The following is a 25,118-nucleotide window of genomic DNA, read 5'->3' on the forward strand; positions in this document are numbered from 1 at the left end:
GAGATGCTAGATATTCTTCACAAATTTCCAGCTAAACAAGCTCTCACAGCAGATTGCAGAAGTAGATATTATAATCCAGCTCTCTTTTATTAAGCCAGACATGAAAGATGTTTGCAGAATTGTAAAACAATACTACTCTTCTCAATAATACTCTTTGTATTGAAAAATGTAAGTATTTTTCAATATTCTTTAACATGTAATTCATTTATCATTTTTCAAGGAATTCATTTTTTTAAGTTTTTTAAATGTCTCAGTTCTACTTTCTAATATGGCAAATATCAATAGATATAACCTAGATAAATAGAATTTATTTGGGGTCTTTAATAATGTTAAGAGTATAAAGGGATCTGAGAATAAAGTTTTGAGAACTGCTGTTATCTCCTGTCCTGACTCGATCATTCAAAGTTTAACAAGGAGACAGGAGCTATACAATGACTTGAACAGGGAGAGTTTAATATAAACGCTTATGAAACATAAAAGGGGGCCAGGCGCGGTGGCTCAAGCCTGTAATGCCAGCACTTTGGAAGGCCAAGGTGGTGGATCACCTGAGGTCAGAAGTTCAAGACCAGGCTGGCCAATATGGCAAAACCCTGTCTCTACTAAAAATACAAAAATTAGCCAGATGTGGTGGTGGGCACCTGTAATCCCAGCTACTCAGGAGGCTGAGGCAAGAGAATGGCTTGAACCTGGGAGGTGGATGTTGTAATGAGCCAAGATTGCACCACTGCACTCCAACCTGGGTGACAGAGTGAGACTCTATCTCAAACAAAAAAATAAAATAAAATGACAGGGGAGTAACTATAGAAATGTGAGAAAACACTGAAGAATACTCCAGGGCCAAGGAAGGGCATCCAAAGAAAGGCAAACTTGGAAGTTGAGGCCTCACCAAGGCTGGGATTCAGACCTTGTTGGAAAAGGTGTGGTTGCAGCTGGCAGGAACCAGGAAGAGAATCCCCCTCCTCCTGCAATGTTTCTTCAGTCTTCCTCTACTGACAAAGCTTAATACCATGCTTGCTACAAAAGAGGAATGCCTAAGGCTTCACTGTGGAGCTGATAACAAAAGGGTGAATTTGGAGCTGAGAGGTAATAAATTGACGATTGTGACACTGATGAAAAACACATCACATAGTCCTTTTTTATACCACATTTATTAATGTATCCAAAAACAGTGTTCTAGGGACTGACTTTTTTTTTTTTTTTTTGAGTTGAAGTCTTGCTTTGTCACCCACGCTGGAGTACAGTGACACAATCTCGGCTCACTACAACCTCTGCCTCCTGGGTTCAAGTGATCCTCCTGCCTCAGCCTCCTGAGTAGCTGGGACTACAGGTGCATGCCACTGTGCCAGGCTAACTTTGTTTTTTATGTATTTTTTTTTTTTATTTTTAGTAGAGACAGGGTTTCACCATGTTGGCCAGGCTGGTCTTGAACTTCTGACCTCAGGTGATCCTCCCACCTCAGCTTCCCAAAGTGCTGGGATTACAGGCGTGAGCCATTGTGCCTGGCTGGGGCCACCTTTTAAGAAACATGGACCTTTGCATGTCATGGAGGATACGTTCTCAGTCTCCTCTCCCTCTTACATGTATCTACTGTTGTTGAATTTCAAAATCTACATGTCAACAACCAGATCTGGAAAATACTCTCCACTTAGGAAATCTGCCAAAGGCCAAAAACTAGGTGTGTATGTGTGTGAGTAAAATTCTGCAAGATTTTTTTAGTTCAGGAAACAAAAAAGATTGATGTATCATTAGTAAGGGCAATTGAGCAAAATATATCAACAAGTTATTGCATTTAGTGACAATGTTATGACTATTTTCCCATTAGACCAGGTCTCTGGTTATTTGTGCTTTGAAAGTGCTTAAATTCCATGTCTCCTGAGCTGGTGTTTCTGCAGCATAGGAATAAAACTCCTAAAGCTAGAGAGAACAACAATGGTGTTTTTTCATACCTCACAGAAAATCATCAAAGTCTTTGTCATCCTTCAATTACTAACTTGAAATACAGCCTTGCCTTCCCAGAACCCTCCCCCACAAACAGAACAGACCTCTCCCACTCTGGACCCTGACTTTTTCTGTTTATGCCTCTACTGAAGCTCTTCCCCAGTCTAACTTGTTCCACAGCCATTTATGTCTGCATTGTTCTCTTCCATGAGACTGTGAGCTCCTCGAGGGCAGGATCATTCCTTCTTCATCTTGGTATCCCCGCAGCCAAAAACAGTCACTTGATGTAAGCTCCCATCCTTATTTGTTGACCCAAATTTGTTCACTTCAAGTGAAGGAAGAATGATACTTTAAAGTATATGATTATCATTCCTTGCTTGCAAAGAAACTTGGCGACAGACAGGCACTGAGCTGGTTTCTGCTGTGAGGAATCTTAAAGGCATTTCAAAAACAATGGCCTTCAGGGGGATTCCTTTGAGATAGGCAAAGAATTAATTTGAGAATCTTGGAATACAGGAAGGATATAGGCTAATTCAAAACCCAGAAAAAGCAATTGGGCATTATTTTAGACAGTAATTCTATTCTAGCTTCTCCAGATTCATTGCTTTCCTTCTCATTTCCCACCTCCAGTCATGATTCTCCATCATTTACCAGTGGACTATTTGGCACAATTTTATGCTATTTTGTTGGTAGCACAGAAAAGCTTCTACCCCATTTCAGACATTCCCCACGAGGCTCAACTGGTCAGAATAAACTGACGAATTATGAGACAGTAACCAATAGCCCTCAAATTTCAGTGCCTTCATGCCATAATAGTTTACTTCTCATGTTTGCCATGTTTACTGTAGCTCTGGGCAGCTCTCCAGGGTAACTAAGGTCAATGCCATAACTCAGCAAACTACATGTCCCTTGCCTTGTGGGCTCTAACATCTCAAGACAAGATTGAAGAGACAGTGTGGCGGTCTCACGTCTGTATGTTCTATGCTTGGGCTCTGAAGCGTTGCATTAGCCACAGCCCTTTGGTCAAAACTGGACACATAGCTCTACTTCCTGGCAAGGGAGCTAGGAAATATAATCCTCTGTGGACCCAGGAAGAAAAGAAAAAACAGATATTGATAAGCTCTTGTACTGCCACTTCTAAGGGTTTCACAAGAACTGTTTGGTTATTGATTTTTAGGCACGGGGTCTTGCGGTGTTGCCCAGGCTGGGATGCAGTGGCATGATCATAGCCCACTATACTGTAGCCTCAAACTCCTAAGTTTGAGCAATCCTCCAACCTCAGCCTCTTGAGTAGCTAAGACTACAGGTGTGTGCCACAACCCAGCTATTTTTTTTTATTTGGTAGAAATAGAGTCTCACTATATTGCCCAGGCTGGTCTCCAACTCCTGGCCTCAAGTGATCCTCCCACCTCAGCCCCCCAATATTCTGGGATTGCAGGCATATGGCACTGTGCCTGGCTCACAAGGACTTTATAAGTTAAAAATGTACAAGCGTTCCACCCATCAAACCCATCCCTCTCGTAAATCAGTGCCATAAACCACTGCATGCACTTGACAGAGGGAAGGCAGATTAGAAGAGGCAGCTTGCTGCTACCACCAAAGACTAAACTAAGAAGACTAAGCCAAGACCAGCTTCTTCCACATCCCCTGAAGCAGAAACCTCCCTGGCACAGATCAGAAGGGGAAGCGCAGATCCCCGCCTTTCTCACCTACAATCTTATTTATGGGGTTGGGGGGATGCTGTATGCCTATTTATTTTTCAGAGGTGTTTTAGCCTAGTTGATTTGGAAAGAAACAAAACAATTAGAAAAATAATTGGCCATTTCAGGACATCTACTTTTGAAGAGCTCCCTGACCAGGGAAAGAAGATTCAAGAGTGAAGTTTGTAAGGTTTCAGCCCTCTTTCCAATGTTAGAAGAAAAACCTTAGCCAAAGGAAATGTAACATAGTTTAATCGGGCAAAGAATGATTCACCAATCAGCCAGCCTCCAGAGCCAAAGTAGGCTCAGAGACTACAGAGCAGCCACAGGATGGAAGAAGATTTGTGAACAGAAAAAGGAAAGTGACACACAGGAAACGGAAGTGAGGTATAGAAACAGCTGGACTGGTGACAGCTCAGGCATGTACCTTATTTGAACATGGTTTGAACAGTTGGCACCCTTTGATTGGCCAAAACTCAGTGATTGGCACAAGAGTAGGTTACAGTCTGTTTACACCTCCATTTAGGTTATAGTTCATGATGTACGTGGAAATTTTTAGGCTGAACTTAAAATATATAAAGAGGCAGCTCTAAACTATTTAACACCAAATTCAATAACTAATTTTAATACAATGCCTCTCTTGCTTATCAATATTAGAATTCAACACCTCCAACAAATATTCATCAAATACTTACAATACACCTGATTGCAGGAAATAGAAGCGCAGGTATTTTTCAAACAACTATGGCATTCCATGTTTCAAATTGTATGTTCTTTTATTTATTAAACTTTATTGTATCCTTTATTAAAGGATAAATTATTTTATCCTTTCATATCCTTTGAAGTTCTTAGGATTGCTCACATTTTGCAGAAAAATAAACTGAGGCTCAAACAGTTGAGCAGTTTAGCCAATGTCAGGGCTAGGAATAGTGGGAAAATGGGCATCTCAACTACATTGGTCTGGCTTATGATAATGGAGCTCCACATATTCATTCCAAATCAATTAAAACTTAGAAGTCATTGGTTTAACAGCCATTTTTAGACTTGGTATTACTTGAAAGTACAATCAAGGGATCATTTATTCATTAGAGTAACTACAGTTCTAGTTGAATAAGCTGAATTTTTTTCATGCTAATCATGTCTTTTGTGTACTATTCATTATGCCATGGTAATCTTTTCAACTTCATCAACTTCCCTTTCTCTGTAATAACTCATTGAACAGAATTCAGTTCTATAACGTGGTCCAGGGATGCACTCCTATCCCAGGATTTAAAAAGATAATAATCATAAGGCATTTAACAAAATGCTCATAACTAAGTAACCAGTGTATAAAGATTATTTTGTTTAGTTACAGAGCATTGGTCTTTATGTCATATAGTAAGTGAAAACCTGAAAAATAAAAATCCAAATACTCTGATAAGAACTGTAAATATCACAAACCTATTAGAACTGAGGTAGAGATGGAGACCATTATGTGTGTCTAAAGTGACACATCTTTAGCTTCAAACACACACTCATGGGGCTTACCATGAGTGATTGTGTGTTCAATTATAGAAACACAAATATAAAAGCAAATTTAAAAATATTCTGAAAAGTTGTGAATCTGTTGTCAAAATTATGACTAAAAGGCAAGATATAAATAGAGGGCTTTTTTACTTTTTTATTTTTATTTTTTTGAGACAAAGTCTCTCTCTGTTGCCAGGCGCCAAGCTGGAGTGCAGTGGCACTATCTCGGCTCACTGCAACCTCCGCCTCCCGGGTTCAAGCAATTCTCCTGCCTCAGGTTCCTGAGTAGCTGGGACTATAGGCATGCACCACCATGCTCAGCTAATTTTTGTACTTTTTAGTAGAGATGGGGTTTAACCATGTTGGCCAGGATGGTCTCCATCTCTTGACGTGATCCGCTCACCTGGGCCTTCCAAAGTGCTGGGATTACAGGTGTGAGCCACCACGCTGGCCAATAGAGGTTTTATAATACTTCTTAGCTTTTTTTGAGTGAACCTTCCCTTATACTAGATAAGCCTAATGTTTAGATTTTCTTACATTTTATTTTATGCACATTTTCAGGAGCCATTTACACAAAATTAGGATACTGCCAGTGTGATTTACACAAAATTAGGATACTGCTAGTGTGTACTTTTTTTATGCAATAAGTCTACTTTGTTCACTATCTCCCCAGTATCCAAAGCAGTGTCTAGCATACAACAGGCTCTCAGAAGGTCTTTGATGAATAAATGAATGACCAGATCCACGTAGGATAATATATGTGACAAAGAGGAAAGAATACTTCAAAAGCTAGTAGTGAATTCCCCTTAGAAAGATAGCTGCCCTTTTGTGGATAATCCATTGTGATGGTTAATTTTATGTGTCAGTTTGCCTGGGCCATTAGATGCCCAGATATCTGGTGAAACATCATACTGGTTGTGTCTGTGAGGGTGTTTCTGGATGAGATTAACATTTGAATTAGTAGACTAAGAAAAGAAGATTGCCTTCTCTAATGTGGGAGGACCCCATCCAATCAAATGAAGACCTTAAAAGGACAAAAAGGCTCAACAAAGGGAAACTCCTCCTGCTTAACTGCTTTGAGCCAGGACATTGATCTTTTCAGGCCTTAAGACTTACACTGAAACATCAGTTCTCTTTCTTTTTAGTTTATTTATTTATTTATTTTTAATTTTTTTAATTGACACAGAGTTGTACATATGTATGGCATACTTAGTGATATTGCAATACATATATAAAGTATAGTGATCATATCAGGGCAATTAACATATCTGTCATGGCAAACATTTATTATTTTTTTGTATTGGGACTGAGGGATTGTTTCCTTGACCTTGACCCCCTTTGTGAGCAGAAACTGGAGTGGCTCATTTCACTCAGCCTGCAGTCCATAGATGGCCAAATGTTAGAAGCTCAGTGAAGGGTCAGGGTGACAGCCTCCTGCACATGCTATTTTTGACACCTGAGTTCTTGTTCAGTATTCAGAAAGAGTCAGGTCACATGAACTACTTGAAGGATAGTATATGTGGAGGATTATATTGGGTGATAAAAGTGGCTTTTAGTGGGATGGGGAATTGGAAAGGGGATGGTGTGGGAAGAAGGTGATCTTACCCTGAAGCTGAATCATCTAAAGATAACCAAGTCTCCAAAGTCTCCTATACTTAGCCGCTTGTATCCCCAACATTCACATGACAGTTTTATCTGTAGCTTTTTGATGACCCAACATACTATTCTCCACAGTGGCTGTGCTAATTTACATTTCCACGAAGGGTATGTAAGAGTTCCTGTTTCTCCACATCCCTGCCAGTATTTTTTTTATCTTCATGATAACTGGGGCGAGATGATACCTCACTGTGGTTTTCATATGTAGTTCCCTGGTGATATGGTTTGGCTGTGACCCCACCAAAATCTCATCTTGAATTGTAGCTCCCATAATTCCCATGTGTCATGGGAGGGACCCAGTTGGAGGTACTTGAATCATGGGGGTGGGTCTTTCCCATGCTGTTCTCATGATAGTGGATAAGTCTCATGAGATCTGATGGTTTTATAAATGGGAGTTTCCCTGCACAAGTTCTCTCCTTCCTGCTGCCATGTAAGATGTGAGTTTGCTCTTTCTTCGCCTTTTGTCATGATTGTGAGACTTCCCAACCATGTGGAACTATGAGTCCATCAAACCTCTTTTTCTTTGTAAATTACCCAGTCTCAGGTATGTCTTTATTAGCAGCATGCGAACGAGACTAATACCTGTGATGAATAGTTATGTTGAGCATTGTTTCCATATATTTGTTGGTCATTTGTATATATTATTTTAATAAATGTCTGTTTAAATCATTTGCCCATTTTTTAATTGGATTGTTTGTTTTTTTGTTTTTGTTTTTATTTTGCCATTGTATATTCTGGCTGTTAATCCCCTGTCAGATAAATAGTTTGCAAATATTTTTCTCCCATTCTGTCTTTTTACTCTGTTGATTGTTTCCTTTGCTGTGCAGAAGGTTTTTAGTTTGGTATAACAAAAGCAAAAATAAACAAATGGGATTGTATCAGACATCAGCTCTTCTGGGGTCTTGAGCCTGTGAGTTCTCATACTGAAACTGCACCATTGGCTCTCCTGGGCCTCCACCTTGCTGATTGCAAATCTCAGGACTTTTCATCCTCCGTAGTCACATAAATCAATTCCTTATAACAAATCTCTTTCTGTAAATATATACATAAGTATGTAGTTTTACATACTGTTCTGTTTCACTAGAGAACCCTGACTAGTACAGGCATTAAAGGAATTTTTATTTCCAGCAGGATGGAAGACAAGGTACTTCAAACTACCCTTCCAATGGAAAATCACTAAAACACTAAATGAAATCTTTTTTAAAACTATCTTTGAAATGCATCATTAAGTAAGCCAGCACAAATGTAAGGAATGTGCAGAAACAAAAACAAAGACAAAATAATTAGGTCACCAAGCTCTAAAATTAACTTTGACTCTGAAGTTTTCTGCTGTACCCTAAAGACCCTGAAATTTACTGGGTCATGGGTTACTGAATGGGAAGGACTAGGAGACAAAACTAAATGTCTGTACATAAAAATAACTCTTCTTATTTTTACCCCTTTATAAGCTTAACTTCCAATTCTTACTAAAGGCATACCTCCTTTTATTGCACTTTGTTGAATATTTGTTAAATTGAAGATTTGCAACAATCCTGCATCAAGCAAGTCTATTAACATCATTTTTTCAACAGCTTGTGTGCATTTCATGTCCCTGTGTCACATTTTAGTAGTTCTTGCAATATTGCAAATTTTTCATTATTATATCTGTAATTGTGATCTGTGACCCGTGGTCTTTGATGCTATGCTTTTAATTGTTTTGGGGCACCACTAATCATGCCCATATAAGATAGTGAATTTAATTGATAAATATTGTATGTGTTCTGACTATTCCACCTCCCCTTTGGGCTCCCTGTTCCCTCAAACACAACAACACTGAAATTAGGACAATTAATAACTCTGCAATAAACTCCAAGTGTTCAAGTGAAAGGAAAAGTCGCAGGTCTCTCACTTTAAATCAAAGGCTAGAAATGATTAAGCTTAGGGGAGGGTCAAAAGTCCAGACAGGCCAAAGCTAGGCCTCTTGATAACTAAACAGTTAATCAAGTTGTGAACGCAAATAAAAAGTTCTTGAAGGAAATTAAAAGTGCTACTCCAGTGAACACAGTAATGGTAAGAAAGTGAAACACCCTTATTGCTAATACAGAGAAAGTTTCAGTGATCTAGATAGAAGATCAAATCAGCCACAATATTCCCTCAAGCCAAAGTCTAAAACAGAGCAAAATCCTAACTCTCTTCAATTCTATGAAGGCTGAGAGAAGTGAGGAACCTGCAGAAGAAAAGTTGGGGCCAGCAGAGATTGGTTCATGAGGTTTAAGAAAAGAAGCCATCTCTGTAGCAAAAATGCAAGATGAGGCAGCAAGTACTGATGAAGAAGCTGCAGCGAGTTATTCACAAGATCTAGCTATGATCACAGATGAAGGGGATTACACTAAACAACAGATTCTCAATGCAAACAAAACAATCTTATTTTGGAAGAAGAAGCCAAAATAGGACTTTCACAGTTAGAGAGGAGTTGTCAATGCCTGTCTTCAAAGCTTCAAAGGACAGGCTGACTCTCTTGGCAGGAGCTAATGCAGTTGGTAACTTTAAGTTGAAACCAGTGCTCATTTACCATTCCAAAAATCCTGGGGACCAGAAGAATTATGCTAAATCTACTTTGCCTGTGCTCTATAAGTAGGGGGAAAAAGCCTGATGACAGCACATTTGTTTATACATAATTTACTGAATATTTTAAGCCCACAGTTGAGATCTACTGCTCAGAAGAAAATATTCCTTTCAAAATATTACTGCTGATTGACAATGCACCTGGTCATCCAAAAGCTCTAATAGAGATGTACAAAGAGATTAATGTTATTTTTATGCCTGCTGACACAACATTCATTCTGTAGCACATGAGTCAAATATTCATTTCATAAGGCTACAGCTGCCGTCAATAATGATTCCTCTGATGGATCTGGGCAAAGTAAACTGAAAGCCTTCTGGAAAGGATTCATCTATCTAGATGGCATTAAAAACATTCACGATACATGGGAGGAGGTCAAAGTATCAACAATAACAGGAATTTCAAAGAAGTTGATTCCAACCCTTATGGATGACTTTGAGGGATTCAAGACTTCAGTGCAGCAGGAAGTAACTGCAAAAGTGGTGTAAATAGCAAGAGACTACAATTTGAAATGGAACCTGCAGATGTAACTGAATTGCTAAAATTTCATGATAAAACTTGACAGATGAGGAGGTACTTCTTATTGATGAGCAAAGAATGTGGTTTCTTGAGATGGAATCTACTTCTAGTGAAAATGCTGTGAACATTGCTGAAATGACAATAAAGGATTTAGAATATTACATCAACTTAATTGATAAAGCAGTGGCAGAGTTTGAGAGGATTGACTCCAATTCTGAAAGAAGTTCGACTACGGATAAAATGCTATCAGGCAGCATCACATGCTATAGAGAAATCTTTTGTAAAAAGGAGTCAATTGATGCAGCAAAATTCATTGTTGTCTTATTCTAAGACATTGCCACAGCAACCCCAACCTTCAGCAACCACCACCCTGATCAGTCAACAGCCACCAACATCAAGGCAAGACCCTCCCCCAGCAAAAAGATTATGACTCTCCAAAAGCTCAGATAATCATTAGCATTTTTAGCAGTAAAGTATTTGTGAGTAATATATATGTAATGCTATTGTATACTTAGTAGACTACAGTATACTATGAACATAATTTTTATATGTAATGGGAAACCAAAACACTGTTGGCTCACTTTATTGTGAATTGGCTTTATTGCAGAAATCTGGAACCAAACTCACAATATATCTGAGATACACCTAAATTAGTTTTACCTAGACTTAAAGCTGGTACTCTCAAAGAACTATAACTCACTTGTAAAGGAGAACTACACCAATTTGTTATTCAGAAGTAAAGTGTCTGAAAGAAGGGAGGAAAAGATGAGTGGAGGGAAGCAAAACTCTCTGACTCCTCTTTCCACTAGGCAGTGAAGCCTCCTCATTTTCGGATTTATCCAGAGCACCTTCAAATTCTCAGTTCAAATAAGGCTCTTCCCAATTTACTGCTTTAGTTCAAGGATTACAAAGCAGAGCGGTCCATTCATTAGAAGGAAACAGCTAAACTTTATTAAAATTTTCTTTTCTTCAATAAATCATATATATATAGAAAATTGTTACCTGCTGAAGATTCTCTCCACCTTATAGAAATCTTCTGCCCTTAATTTCGGTGTAAAGAGCATGTTGCTTGGAGAAGCCACTAAAGTGTCAGTGAGTGAGCTGACAATGTCAAATCATCCACGGATTTGACATTGTGTTCAAGGAGTGTTTGAAAACTCAACCCCAAGTTTGGCAGATAATTTAATCACAATTTTGGATAAATGACATATCTTTAAAGCAAACATTAAATGGATACCTCTAAGGGACAAGGTGTGCAATTAAGGTTTCTTTCAAAATAATCAACTTTGTATGAACAATAGAGGAAGGAATTGATATGGCAATGGATCTCTAAGAGGGAATAAAAGAAGAGAAAATATATTTTCAAGAGGCACCATGAAAAAGCAGAACTTTCCATTCAGTTCATTTCTACATATATCTGCTAAGTGTCTCCTATGTATAGGGAACAGAACGAGGCCAAAGCATTAAAAAAAAAAAAAAAACACCAGATAATGTCTGGATGCACGAAGTCCATTCTAGTGCTATAATCAGTGGTTATAATGTCCAATTCTCTCTTTTTCTTAGTAAATTTTCTTACTGAAGTAAAGCCCACACAAAGAAAAGTTTATGATGTACAGCTCAATCTGAACAAAGTGAAACAAATCTATGTAATCGCTACTTGGATCAAGAAATAAGATATTACCAAAATTCATTGCGGCTTTGGCTGTCCTCTAATGCTTTCAAGCGACTGTTTTTCATAATTTTTTTAGCTTGTATACTTCTGCCACTCGAAGGGTTAATCTATTACCAACTACTCCCTCATCCTCAAGCAGAAGTTCATTATATACTACTGAATTCTCACAAAACTTGTGGGGTGGTATTATTATTCTAATGTTCAAGTTTAGAAAATTGAGTTCCAGAGATACATCGTTTGCCAGCCAGCTGGTAGGTTGGTGATCTGGAGCTAAGGTTTAAACTCCAGAGCTCCCACTTGACCATGATGCCATATTGCTTTCCAATAAGGCACAGTCTTGTGCATAAGGAGTTTACAGTTTTTATGATATTGCTATGATTTGAATGTTTGTGTTCCCTCTAAAATTCATGTTGAACATTATTCCCCAATGCTACAGTATTAATAGGTGGGGCCTTAATGAGGTGATCAGGCCATGAGCTTCACCCTCCTGAACTGGATTAGCACATTTATAAAAGGGCTGGAAGGAACTAGCAAGGCCCTTTTTTGCCCCTCTGCCCTCTACCATCTGAGGAAACAGCTAGAAGGTGCCATCTTAGAAGCAAAGGGCAGGCCTCAGCAGACATCAAATCTGCTGGCACTTTAATCTTGGACTTCCCAGCCTCTAGAACTTTAAGAGTAAATTTCTATTGTTTATAAATTACCCAGTCTCAGGTATTTTCTAGAGCAGCATGAACAAACTAATGAAATGGGAGAGTTCCTTGATTCCCCTTACAGGATGTGCAACAGGTGTGTGGCTCACATGTTTGGTCACCCCACAACTCAATTCAAACCCTTTACAGGAGGGGGAGCATGCAGATGGGCAGGTGCAAGAACTGGGATGAGCACTTTTGGGCTCCAGCCCCACAGCAGCATCTAGGGGTGGGTGTCTGTGACTCCCAAAGCCCAAGTGGGTGTGTGTTACAGTGTACTTCTTTAGCTTTGTCATCTGCAGACAGCTCGTGTGTTAATCAGCTCAACGGATGCTCTGCCTTATCGCAACAGCAGGGGGCCAGTGTGACAGCCTTCAGTATCCCAAGCTCTCGCCCAGTGTCCCAAAAGAATTGGATTACACGTGGGCTTGAAAGATGAGAGCAAAGTTTCATTGAGTGGTGGAGGTGGCTCTCGGCAAGATGGATGAGGAGCCAGAAAGGGGGATGGAGTGGGAATGTGATCTTTTCGTGGAGTGGGGCCCAGTGAATGGACTCCTCTGACCGCCCCCGACTGAATTTCCCTCAGCATCTAGACAGCTCTCCTATTCTCTCTCTCTCTCCTGCATTGTTCCACCACCGCTGGTCTGCTGATCTGCTGGTCTCGATATTCAGCCATTGTGTGTGTGCCCTGTAAGATCTTGGGTTTATATGGGCACAGGATGGGGGGGTGTGGTGGGCCAGAGTGGTTTTGGAAAATGCAACATTCAAGTGTGAAAAGAGGAGTGCCTGTTCTCACTTAGGTCTGTGGGCAAAGGACCCTGCCCTTCTCTACCCAACACTTCCCTGTCCCACTTCTGTATCAGAGATATAATATTATCTAGAGATTTGGGTACCAGTCCCTTTATATACTACATATACATATGTATTATATCTAGGGGAATTATATTTTTAAATATGTTATCTCATTTAAGCATTATATTATCTCATTTAATAATTACAACAATCCTATTAGGTAGAAATTAATTTCCATATATTACAGATGTGGAAATTGAGGTTAAGAAAGGTGAAACAACTTTCCTGAGCAGGCACCCAGAAAGTAATCCCACTTCAGAGCACTGGTTCTCCCCACTCCCCTGTCAAGACCACCTATCCCTTGCCCATACACCAACATAGCCAATGAAGGTCACTAGAATAAGAGAATAAATGAAATCAACATCCATTTGTGAGCTAAAATTGTCAGTACAAGAGGACAATACCATAATCCTGAGATCACCCCAGACATAGAATGACATCTAACCAGAGGTGCTTAAAGTCAGTCACAATGAGAAGAGACAGAATCCTTCCATTGTGTTACCTCCTCATTCCTTACCATGGTCTGGGATGGGCGTGGCTACTTCCTTTGATATAAACCATTCCTTGCTCATCCAAGTTGTTTCCTAGTCTACAAAGGGAGATATAGTAACCACCCAATGGGTTCACTTTGCCCGCTGCCTAGACAGAGCAAATTTATCAAGACAGGGAAATTGCAATAGAGAGAGTAATTCACACAGAACCAGCTGTGTGGGTGACCTGAGTTTTATTATTGGTTTCCTCAAACATTCGGGGATCAGAGGGGTTTTTTTTGTTTGGTTGTTTTTTTTTTTTTTTTTTTTTGAGACAGAGTCTCGCTCTGTCACCAGGCTGGAGTGCAGTGGTGCGATCTCGGCTCACTGCAACCTCTGCCTCCTGGGTTCAAGCAATTCTCCTGCCTCAGCCTCCCGAGTGGCTGGGACTATAGGCGCGTGCCACCACACCCAGCTAATTTTTGTATTTTTTAGTAGAGACAGGGTTTCACCATGTTGGCTGGTATGGTCTCGATCTCTTGACCTCATGGGGGAATCAGAGTTTTTAAGAACAACTTGGTGGGTAGGGAGAAGCCAGTGAATCAAGAGTGCTGATTGGTTGGGTCCAAGATGAAATCATAGGAACTGAAGCTGTCCTCTTGCAACTGAGTCAGTTCCTGGATGGGGGCCACAAGATCAGATGAGCCAGTTTATCAATCTGGGTGGTGCCAGCTGATCCATCAACGGCAGTGTCTGCAAAATATCTCAACCACTGATCTTAGGAGCAGTTTAGGGAAGGTCAGAATCTTGTAGCATCAGCTCCCTGACTTCTAAACTATTTCTTTCTTTTTTTTTGAGACAGAGTTTCACTCTGATTCCCAGGCTGGAATACAGTGATGCAATCTCAGCTCACTGCAACCTTGGCCTCCCAGGTTCAAGCGATTCCCCTGCCTCAGCCTCCCGAGTAGCTGGGATTATAGGTACATGACCATGCCTGTCTAATTTTTTTTTTTCAGTAGAGACGGGGTTTCCCTACGTTGGCCATGCTAGTTTCAAACTCTGACTTCAAGTGATCTGCCCACCTCAGCCTCCCAAAATGCTGGGATTATAGATGTGAGCCACCATGCCTAGCCCTAAACTATAATTTCTAATCCTGTGGCTAACTTGTTAGTCCTACAAAGGCAGTCTACTCCCCAGGCAAGAAGGAAGTTTGTTTTGGGAAAGGGCTGTTATTGTGTTTGTTTTAAATCATAAACTAAGATCCTCCCAAAGTTAGATCAGCCTACTCCCTGGAATGAACAAGGACAACTTGGAGAATAGAAGCAAGATGGAGTTGGTTAGGTCAGATCTCTTTCTCTGTCTCAGCCATAATTTTGCAAAGGTGGTTTCACTATTAAGACAAAGGACACTATAGCAGGTTACTGAGGGCTGACTATGTGTATTCAGGATACTATACTAGATCTTTTAATATAGTATTTCACCTCATCCTCACAATAGACCTGTGAGGTCAAGGCTAGTGCCCCCATTTTACAGATGAAGAACATGAGAATCAGACAGGTGAAATAATTTGTCCAAAATCACATAGGTAGAAACTAAAAGATTTGCGATTTGGACTGTGCTGTCCACTCCACAATCCCATTGCAATTGTAGGTCTTACTCATAGTTGTGAACTCTAAGAGCCTCAAAGGCAGGAACTGTCTTGTACTGCCAGGGTCTGGCACAGAGGAGAACTCAATCAATAATTAGTCAATAAATCTGTCTGGTTTTCAATGCCCACCACCGTGCCACCTCCCTACCAGCCTTATATATGTGCAACTCTGCCTTAAGTTTACTTGCTATCCTAACAAAGCTCTGGATACATTCATTCTCAGGACACATTTTCTTAAAACTCAATGTTTTCTTTCCTCTTTTATCCTTCTGCCCCTTGGGAAAGGCCACTCATTTCCCTGCTCAGACAGTTGGTTTAGAAAAATTGCACGCAGAAAAGGGGAACAGCTTGCCCACTGAACTGCCATGCAGGGACAGGAGCTACATTTGAAATTCACAGCCCAGAAAAACGTCCAGCCTGCTTACAAAGCATTGGTGGAGGCTCAAAGGAAAACAGATACAACATAATCCTTTCCTTTTACTAAATGACATCCTCATTTACATCCTCACCATATTAATTCTCTTTGTTTCAACTTGACTAAAGTCAAAGAAGGCTTATCGGGAAGTGTTTTTCACATGTATTAGACAGCCTAAAATGACAAAATGTTCTAATTCCATTCGCGGATGAAAGTCAATTTGACAACAACACTAAGCTGTTATTTTTCAAATAACAATGATAACGTTTAATTAGAATTTAACCTGGCTTCTTGCTTTCACTTAGCAATGTACAATACACTGGCGGTTTCCTGACGAAAGCAAAGATTGACATTCAGTGTAAATGCTACATTTCAAAAAGAGCTGCACACTAGTAGTGCCTAATTATGCATAACACTCTGCCATTAATTGCTAATATTTCAAGTGGCTTGAAGGGTCAGCTGGTCTTTAGTTGTTCCTATTATGATCACAGGTTAGGTTAAGTCTTTGTCAGACTATCACAATTGCTTTATAGTGATTACTTCTATAAACCGAGCCCTCAAAAACCATCCCAAATGATTAGTATTTCTTGATCTGTTTTAACTAAAAAAGATAATAGAGAAAGCATCTAGTATCATGCCCAGCACATAGTAGGTGCTTAATAAATAGTAGATATTAACATAGTAAATAATCCACCAAACACAGTGGTTCACACCTGTAATCCCAACACTTTGGGAGGCCAAGGTGGGGTGGATCACTTGAGGTCAGGAGTTCAAGATCAGCCTGGCCAACATGGTGAAACCCCATCTCTACTAAAAATACAAAAATTAGTGGATATGGTGGTGGGCACTTGTAATCCCAGCTAATTGGAAGGCTGAGGCAGGAGAATCACTTGAACCCAGTAAGCAGAGGTTGCAGTGAGCTGAGATCGCACTGTTGCACTCCAGCCTGGGCAACAAGAGGAAAACTCTGTCTCAAAAAAAAGGAAATATTCTTTCTTTCTTTTTGATTTGATCATTCATTACCAGAGTCCTGAGCTGTGCACTGATGCAGTAAGTTTTCTTTCCTCTCTTAGATGCCTGTAGTCCATCATCTCTAATATCCACTTACTCCTTCATTCATTCATGCCACACACACAGTCACAGAGCTCTGTGCCAGGCACACGTTTTCTCTAGATATTGATTCCCAAGGAAATCTCTCTCTTGGAGATCCCCAATGCACATATTAGAGGCTCTGAGAAGTTTTGTAAGGAATGGATGGATAGATAGATAGATAGATATAAATGACAAATAGAGGATGGATAGATGATAGAGATAGATAGATGATAGATAGATAGATAGATAGATAGATAGATAGATAGATAGATAGATAGATGATAGATGAGAAATAGAGAATAGATAGGTAGATAGATAGATGATGGATTAACTTTTAATATTTTCCTTACTTATGGACCCCTTTTCTCATGGACACCTATTACCATCCCAGCACAACGGTGTTCTGAGGAACACACTCTGGGAACAGTGCAGGACTACACCTGATGCACTGCAGCACACTCCTGACCAAGAGTCTCTCCTTGAGACTCTCCAAACTCCAGCCAGGCCCTTCTAAGCCCTTTCTCTACTAGGCCTCAAGCTTAGACTAGCAAGACTTGAGCAAACACTAACCTAGTTTCTAACAGCTCAGCCATATCCCTAGGACAACTCCAGCTTCCTTGAAGTGCCTGCCTGAGAAAACTCCAGCTTGCCAAAAGAATATACTGTTTGTTCCAGTAACACCTGAGGACAAGGCCTGTCTCCCAGTCTCTGTGGGAGCGTAGGAGCCTACCTTCAATAAGAGCTAATTAACAAACCCAGATGAATTTCACACAAACAAACCTCTTTCCGTTTTTTGTAATTTTTCATTTCTCCAACTCAACTGAGCCCACAGTCGCCCCCTCCCTATTCCAATCTCCCTTTAAAATGCCCAGTCACCACCATACCAATCAAAGTTGAGTTCACACCCAACCTTCTTCCCTGTTTCAATAGTGCATAGTAGTTAGCCCCTTTCTGAGGTTTTACGTTTTGTGGTTTCAGTTACCAGCAACAGTGATCTGAAAATATAAAAGGAAAAAAATCCAGAAATAAACAATTCATGAATTATAAATTCCATGTCCATTCTGGGTATCATGATGAACTCTCAGGCCATTCTGCGTTTTCTGTACCTGGACGTGAATCATGCCTTTGTCCAGGGTATCCACATTGCCTGTGCCACCCGCTCATTAGTCACTCAGTAGCATCTGGGTTATCAGATCAAAAAACCAGTATATAGGTGATATGGTTTGGCTGTGTCCCCACCCAAATCTCATCTTGATTTCCCACATGTTGTGGGAGGGACCTGGTGGGATGTAATTGAATCATGGGGGCGGGTCTTTCCTATGCTGTTCTTATGATAGTGAATAAGTCTCATGATATCTGATGGTTTTAAAAAGGAGAGTTTCCCTGGACAAGCTCTGTTCTCTCTTTGCCTGCCACCATCCATACAAGACGTGACTTGATCCTCCTTGCCTTCTACCATGATTGTGAGATCTCCCCAGCCACGTGGAACTATAAATCTATTAAACCTCGTTCCTTTGTAAGTTCCCCAGTCTCTGGTATGTCATTATCAGCAATGTAGAACTAATACAATAGGGTTTGGTACTATCTAGAGGTCTTGGAAGATATCCCCCCATATAAGAGAAAACCTCTGCATTACTGATTAAAATCTGTTCATACCACATTCACTGGTGTCTGGCTTTGTTTATCTTTGCCACTCCACCTAGTTCTCCACACGTGAAAAGCCCTCAGGGAAGACTCATTAAAGTTGGTACTAGAAGATCTAGTTAATGCAATGAGGTCTAGGTGAGATTTGAGACTACCCTATTTCCAAAAAGCAGGAACCAGGTATGTTTTATCCACAACAACAAATTCCAGAACTGGCCTTAGAGTCCCACATTTGTGACTAAAATCCCAGCTGGTCCATTTAAGGTCATTGTGAAACCAACTTCTCTGGGTTTCAGAGATCCCAGTGAGGATTAACTGAGATAATGTTGAGGAAAACCAGCATCCCTGAGATATCTGCAAATGCTTCATTCTCACAGTTGCCTTTGCCTATGCCTAGCTACTCAGCCTGTGCATCACAGTCTGTCCCTGAAGACACAGGTAAGGAAATCAGCCTCTCCTTTAATTGGAGCGAGAAAGGAGGCAGGAATAAAAAGTTTAACCAGTGGGCCAGGCACAGTGGCTCACACCTATAATATCAGCACTTTGGGAGGCTGGAGTTCAGGAGTTCGAGACCAGCCTAGGCAACATAGTGAGACCTCCTCTCTATTAAAAATCAAGAAAACTAGCTGAGTGTGGTGATGCGTACCTGTGGTCTCAGCTACTCGGGTGGATGAGGCAGGAGGATCACTTGAGACCAGGAGGTCAAGGCTGCAGTTTGCCCCACTGCATTCCAGTCCGGGCAACAGAGTGAAACTTGTCTCAAAAAAAAAAAAAAAAAAAAAACGAATTTAACCATGCTGGGCATCATGGCTTACGCCTGTAATCCCAGCATTTTGGGAGGGTGAGGTGGGCAGATCACTTGAGCTCAGGAGTTCAAGACCAGCCTGGCCAACATGGTGAAACCTCGTCACTACTAAAAATATGAAAATTAGCTGGGCATGTAATCCCAGCTACTCAGGAGGCTGAAGCATGCGAATTGTTTGAACCCGGGAGGTGGAGGTTGCAGTGAGTCAAGATTGTGCCACTGCACTTCCAGCCTGGGTGACAGAGAGGCTGTATCTCAGAAAAATGCTGCATCTCAGAAAAAAAAAAAAATTAACCAGAGGAGGCCAGTAATTTTTTCAAGCCCTTGCGTGCACATGCACACACACACACACACACACACACACACAGCATTTTTATAGATTTTTTTCCAAGCATGAGATGAAACAAAGGAGCAGTTGCATGGCAAGAATGAAAATAATCCAGATTAAATATCAGACACCCTGTTTTTTAAGGGTTCCTCTCCTCACACGACCTCAGCAAAGCTGTGCATTCCCCATTGCTCTCTCCTCACACTTTTATTTGGAGCCAGTCAGCTCTTCGCACCCTCAACCCCCAAATTTGATTCCAGGGCTACCAGGTCTCCAAAGGACTTTCCAGTAGAAGCCCTCATTAATAGGCAAGTATGCTCTCAAATAGTGAGGTTTTCCTCCGCCTAAGCCTGCGCCTAAACAGATCCCAAGAAAGCCAACTTCAAGTCCAAAAATGGCCCATAAGAAGGCAGCTGGAGTGTAAAGCAGACCTCCCCAGTCTCCAGTCATTCAAACATGAGCTGCACAAGCTTCCCCACACATCACACACTCATACCGTGTCTGCTAGAACGATACCTCCCGAAAGATGCTTGTGCCCTAATTCCCAGAACCTGTAAATATGGCACCTTACATGGCAAAAGGGACTTTGCAGATGCGATTAAATTAGGATCTTGAAAAGGGGAGATGATCCTGGATTTCCTAGGTGGGCCCAATGTAATTATAAGGTTCCCTATTAGAGGGGAGGCAGGAGGGTCAAACTCAGAAAAAGCAGGTGTGCTGTGAGGACAGGGCCCTAAGCCAAGGAAGGCAGGTGGCCTCTAAAAGCTGGAGAAGGCAAGGACTCAAATTCTCCCCTAGAGCCCCTAGAAGAAAAGCATCCCTGACAACACCTTGATATTAAGACTTCTATTTTTGCTTTTTGAGATAGAGTCTCACTCTGTTGTCCAGGCTGGAGTACAGTGGCACAATCTTGGCTCACTGCAACCTCCACCTCCCAGGTCTATGCAGTCCTCCTGCCTCAACCTCCCAAGTAGCTGGGATTGTAGTCACTAGCCACCACACCTGCTAATTTTTTGTATTTTCGGTAGAGATGGGATTTCACTATGTTGGCCATGCTGGTCTTGAACTCCTGAGCTCAAGTGATCCGCCCACCTCGGCCTCCCAAAGTGATGGAATTACAGGTGTGAGCCACTGTGCCCAGCCACCATGATTTTAAGACTTCTGGCCTCTGTAACTATATGATGATAAATTTATATTGTTTTAAACCAATCAATTGGTGGTAATTTGTTACAGCAGCAATAGGAAGCTAATACACTATGTACATTACATTATGTAGTATATTTTTCAGGTAATGTTTAAATCTGTCCACTTTTTATGCATTGTCTACTTTAGCCTCATCCTCACAATAATATCCATGGATTCGTGGTTTTGATGTGGTTGCCATATATTTTCCTCGAAATAAACAAATGTTATTAAATAGGAAGCGTTCACCTGTGACCCACCCCATACCTCCAGTACACCTGCCAGAGAGCACACTGTGGATCCCACTTTGGAAAACTCTGGTGCAAAGGGACACTCAAGGCCCTCAAGACGGGATATCAGAGTTCCATCCCTGGATCTTCCACTCATGACTTTAAATGGGTCATTTTGAAATTCCTGCTCCCTAGCACGCTTCTCTGTACAGGGGTTCCACAGAATAAATTCCTGTTGGACCCAACCTTCTGCTGTCCACCAGGATTATCCAGGACAGGAGGTGGCTGAGCAGGAGGTCAGCCAAGGGTTTTCACACCCTCGGCCCTCAAACCCATTCTTCCTACCTGAGCTCTCCAGCCACCCCCCTGCACCGCACCCCCGCCCCCCCGTTACCATGCCCTCACCATACGTGGAGTCAGGAAGCTGAAGTTTAGAGCTATAACAACCTCTCTCTCCACTCCTCTTCTTCCCTCCAGACCATCTATGCATTAAGCTTAGTTGACATCAAAGAAAACAAGCCGCTTCACATCTCCCTCCACACCCCGTCGGTCACTCTGATTCACACTCCCATAGAGAGATGATCAGTCAACCAATCCAGTGTGGTTTAATGGCAGGAACACTACGGTAAAAGTTCAAAAATCTGGTTTAAATATGGCTTCATAACCTGCCAATCCTGTGATCTTAGCCTCTCTGATACTCAGTTTCCTCATTTGTAAACGTGGAAAATCTTACTTAGCTCAAACTATGAGTATGAAGATTTAGTGGAATCACATAGGCTTGATCTCACAGCACCAAGCCTGATACATGGCAGGTATTCAGCAAATGTCACCTGAGCCTAAAGTAGAATCAATAACCATTTCTGAAGTGTGCAGAGGTGATGGATGCTTTACAGGGACTCCCGATGTTTCCCGTGGTTGGTGAACACTCAGGTCTACACTGCTGCCGTGGTGACTGTTGCTGTTTGCATGTGTTGTTGTTTGAAGGTGGACTGAGTTTTCACGATGTTGCAAACTTGGTGATGTTTAGGAAGCATCCACAATTACACTGGCGCAAAAGTAATTGTGGTTTTTGCTATAGCTTTTAATGGCAAAAACCGCAATTACTTTTGCACCAACCTACAACATTTTTGAACCTGTTTCCACTTCTGTGAAGTAAACCAGAGGAATGAAGGGAGAAATGGCGAGGGAAGAAGACAGGAAGGGAGGGCGGGAGGGAAAGGCAAAGTGAACAGCAGCAGGTCTCCAGTGCTTGAGGTGACTTATCGATCTCAGTTCCACTCACAGGGCTGAGCAGAGGCCCTACTAGGAAAAGAAAATTGAACCAAGATTCCCACGCTGGTTTTCCAAGGCGGATTTTCTCATTGGCTGCCAATGCCTGCCCCCTTGTGGAAGTTCTTCAAATTGCCTTTTTTTTTTTTTACGCCAGGACGCTTGGAAAAGTTTACAATGAGAAAATGTTTTAAGCTTCCAGAGTTTCCCCGTTGCCGGCAAGATAAAGACCACCTGACAGATTCATGATACAGCCCCTGTCCATGAAGACACCTCCCCTCCATGCACTCTCCACCAGCACTTTATCCTGCAGTAATAACAAGCTCCACAGTTCCCCAATAATTAACTGAGTTGAAAAGAGGCCAGCTTGGGAATGAGATAGATCAGAGTTAAAAATTCTGATGCTTTTTCCTTTAGCTGTGTGTCTCTGGGTAAGTTATCTAACTCATGGCCAGGGGCAGTGGCTCACCCCTGTAATCCCAGCACTTTGGGAGGCCGAGGCGGGTAGATCACCTGAGGTCAGGAGTTTGAGACCAGCTTGGCCAACATGGTGAAACCTAGTCTCTACTAAAAATACAAAATTAGCCAGGTGTGGTGACACACGCCTGTAGTCCCAGCTACTTGGGAGGCAGGAGAATCACTTGAACCTGGTAGGCAGAGGTTCCAGTGAGCCAAGATCATGCCACTGCACTCCAGCCTGGGCAAGACGGGGTAAGAATGCATCAAAAAAAAAAAAAAACCCTTTCAACTTGTTCCTCATCCGTAAAATAGAAATAATAACAGCACCTACGTTCTAGGGTTGCTCTAGAATTAAATTAGAATTAAATGAGGTAACACATAAAATTATCTTTCAAGGGTGCTTTACATCCCATGCCCTTTAGCTGCTATGGGTAAATGCAGCCTGTTCTTTTTTTTTTTTTTTTTTTGGAGATGGAGTGTCACTCTGTTGCCCAGGCTGGAGTGCAATGACACAATCTTTTTGCAACCTCTGCCACCTGGGTTCAAGAGATTCTCCTGCCTCAACCTCCCGAGTAGCTGGGATTACAGCATGCGCCACTACACCTGGCTAATTTTTGTATTTTTAGTTGAGACCGGATTTCACCATGTTGGTCAGGCTGGTCTCGAACTCCTGACCTCAGGTGATTCGCCTGCCTCGGCCTCCCAAAGTGCTGGGATTACAGGTCTGAACCACACCCAACTGCAGCCTATTCTTTCTACCTCTAAGCCATTTACTGAACAAATGCTTATTATGCATTACTTGGAGGACAAAGGAGACATCCTCTCTTCTTTAAAGAACTTGTAGTTAAGTGAAGAGACAGAAATACAAACGAGTAACTATTACATTCTTATTTTGACAAAGGCAGTGATTGAGTTAAAGATAACTTGTGTCCCTCCCAAATAAAGCAAAACATAAGCTAAGGGATTGTGGGCACTAATTTATTTAAGGAAGTGGTCCTAAGAAGTAGAGCTGGGGACTAGGGACATAGGAAGAGTAAACCAGAGCAGCAGGGAAAGCCAATACACATTTTACGATGTTGGTGCAAAAGTGATTGCAGTTTCTGCTATTACTTTCAATGGTAAAAACTGCAATTACTTTTGCATCAATCTCATACCAAGCTACATTATGCTCTAAGTAACTGGGGATGATCCCCCTAGAGGCTCTCTAAGGAGTGGTGAGGAGTGATGTGCCTCATTGAAGGACAGAAGAGGGAAACACTCGTCCACCAGCCTGTCTCCCAGTGGGCAAGCATTAGCCCCTCAGAGTGTTAACTCTCCAACCTCCCAGTTTGTGTATGCACAAGTGCCCAGCACATTTCTGCAGACATCCCATGCCTCAATGTTAGGCAAGCCCAGGGGCAGAAAGCGAGGTAGGCAGAACAGCTAGGGAAATGCAGTCAGCTTGCACCTGCTCAAAGCTGGTGGCCCAAGCCATGACTGGAATAAAATGTGGGCAGAGAGGATGCAAGGCTAGGCACAAGAGGTGGCCGATGATGACACAGGAAACTGTGGGAGGGTAGGAGGGGCACCTGATCCAGCCCAGCCTTTGGGCAAGGGGATGGGATTTTATCAGGTAAGGGTTCCTGGAGCAGATGGCTATGCCAGGTCTAGGAGGAGGAGTTAGCTGAATCAGGGTGAAGAAGAGCAGAGAAAGGGCTGGACTAAAGCAATGCTGGAAGGTGGAGTGCAGAGGCAGGAGGAGGGCAGTTTCAAGGAGCAGTTAGGAGGTAAATTGTCAGGGAGAGGTGAGTGATGGGATGAGCGAGGATTAAGAGTGATTGTGAATAACATGGTTTCTGACCCTTGTGTCTCCACTCAGGACAGAAAAGGAAGAAGGAGAATGTGGCTCCCAGAATGGATACTGAGCTCTGATGCACCATGTTCAGCTTAACTCTGCGATATGCAATTGGAGAAGGTCAAGAGACTCCCAGTGCTGGAGTCAAATGCTTAGAAAGGCTTTAAAGTTGGAGCATGGAGAAATGGAACAGGATCTTGAAAGGGAGTTGTGTATCAGATTTTCATTAATGCTCGAAGGCCGAGAACACAACAGTTACCAGGTCCCCACATTCCCAGGCAAAGTATTAGGTCACTGGTGCAGGACCCATCAAGACACTAGAAAGCCATTGTCAGATCTCACACACACCTGCCCCCAGCCTATGACGGGGGAGATGTGGAAGAGGCAGAGAGACACGCCTCGGGAGACTGTTTCTCCTTTCCCCGCCCCTCTCTGGGGAGTGAAGAAGGAGAGTAAATGCTTATGTTTTCCCAAGGCCAGATGTAGGTCACATGGGAAGGAGCCAACCTCAAGCCATCTTGAAAGGGACACTTCCCAGAAGTATAGCCTGGAAAGACAAAGTGACCCTGCAGGTTTGGGGACCATGGAAGCCTAGAGGCTGAGGGGAC

General features: G+C 41.9%; 1 long non-coding RNA gene across 1 annotated transcript; it reads left to right on the plus strand.

Annotated features, from left to right (window-relative positions):
* The first annotated feature begins 8,762 nt into the window (after positions 1 to 8,762).
* Positions 8,763 to 24,968, plus strand: LOC116547060. Its single transcript, XR_004266928.1, has 3 exons — positions 8,763 to 8,843; positions 21,769 to 21,773; positions 24,956 to 24,968. It is a non-coding gene; the product is annotated as an uncharacterized LOC116547060 (long non-coding RNA).
* The last annotated feature ends 150 nt before the right edge of the window (positions 24,969 to 25,118 follow it).

This window comes from Sapajus apella, unplaced genomic scaffold, assembly GCF_009761245.1.
Source record: "Sapajus apella isolate SASKATOON/1434 unplaced genomic scaffold, GSC_monkey_1.0 scaffold5, whole genome shotgun sequence".
Classification (NCBI taxonomy): Eukaryota; Metazoa; Chordata; class Mammalia; order Primates; family Cebidae; genus Sapajus; species Sapajus apella.